Source organism: Salvelinus fontinalis, unplaced genomic scaffold (genome assembly GCF_029448725.1).
Source record: "Salvelinus fontinalis isolate EN_2023a unplaced genomic scaffold, ASM2944872v1 scaffold_0184, whole genome shotgun sequence".
NCBI lineage: Eukaryota > Metazoa > Chordata > Actinopteri > Salmoniformes > Salmonidae > Salvelinus > Salvelinus fontinalis.
In genome coordinates, this window is record NW_026600393.1 from 214,209 (window position 1) to 215,867 (window position 1,659).

Consider the following 1,659-nt stretch of genomic DNA (forward strand, 5'->3'; position numbering starts at 1 on the left):
CATTGGAACAACGTCATAGACCTAACCCAATGAAAACAGAGTAGTTGATTGGAGGAACTTGTACGAGCTATTTTTCACCAGATGGGGGAACCCTAGCCCTACATCAACATCACGTTCACAGAATCATTTACCAAGTTTAACATCATTTATTTATTTAACTACCTTGTTCAGGGGCAGAATGACAGATTTTTACCTTGTCAGCTCGGGGATCCAATTTAGCAAACCTTTACGTTACTGGCCCAACACCCTGTAAAAGCGCCTCAATAAATCCTCTACAGCAGGGGGGTCAAACTCAATCCACGGAGGGCCTAGTGTCTGCAGGTTTTTGGTTTTTCCTTTCAATAAAGCCCTAGACAACCAGGTGTGGGGAGTTCCTAACTAATTAGTGATGTTAATTCATCAATCAAGTACAAGGGAGGAGCGAAAACCCGCAGACACTCGGCCCTCCGTGGAATGAGTTTGACACCTGTGCTCTACAGGATCGGTGTCCCCCCGCGGGATGGTTGAGCTAACGTAGGCTAATGTGATTAGCATGAGGTTGTAATTAACAGGAACATTTCCCAGGACATAGGGGGAAATTATTTGGGCAGAAAGCTTAAATTCTTGTTAATCCAACTGCACTGTCCAATTTACGGTAGCTATTACAGTGAAAGAATACCATGCTATTGTTTGAGGAGAGTGCACAATTTTGAACTTTGAAATGTGTTAATTGATCCAGTCTTTTATTTAACTAGGCAAGTCAGTTAAGCACAAATACTTATTTACAATGACAGCCTAGGAACAGTTAACAGTTAACTGCCATGTCTGGGGAAATATGGCAGATTTTTACCTTGTCAGCTCAGGGATTTGATCTAGCAACCTTTCGGTTTCTGGCCCAAGACTCTAACCACTAGGCTACCTGCCACCCAAGCATTTTGAACAGAATGGCTCATTGGATCAGTCTGAAACTTTGCACATACACTGCTGCCCTCTTGTGGACACCATCGGAATTACAACCAGAGTGATAGCTAAATTTGGGACCTTTCTGTTGCATTTCAAAGATGGTGGTAGAAAGAAAAAATAAGAAAAACATTTTCTTTGTATTTTCTTCTACGAGATCTATTGTGTTATATTATCCTACATTCAATTCACATTTCCACAAACTTCAAAGTGTTTCCTTTCAAATGGTACCAAGAATATGCATATCCTTGCTTCAGGGACTGAGCTACAGGCAGTTAGATTTGGGTATGTCATTTTTGGCAAAAATGTAAATAAAGAGGGCTATCCCTAAGAAGTTCACCCAACCGATAACCCGGAAGCCAGCCGCACCAATGTGTCGGAGGAAACACTGTTCAGCTGATGACGAGGTCAGCCTGCAGGTGCCCGGCCCGCCACAAGGAGTCGCTAGAGCGCGATGAGCCAAATAAAGCCCCCACCGGCCAAAACCTCACCATAACCCGGACGATGTTGGGCCAATTGTGCGCCACCCTTTGAGACTCCCGATCACGGCCGGTTGTGATACAGGTGCCTTAGACTGCTGCGCCACTCGGGAGGCCGAACGGTGTTATTTCTGTCCAAATTAGTCAGTCTCGTCCAGATCATCATGGTATTTGTAGTTCTTTATGATAGTCACATGAGCAGCTAATTAGAGTTTCATTTTTAGGGGGTTGTGGGTATTAT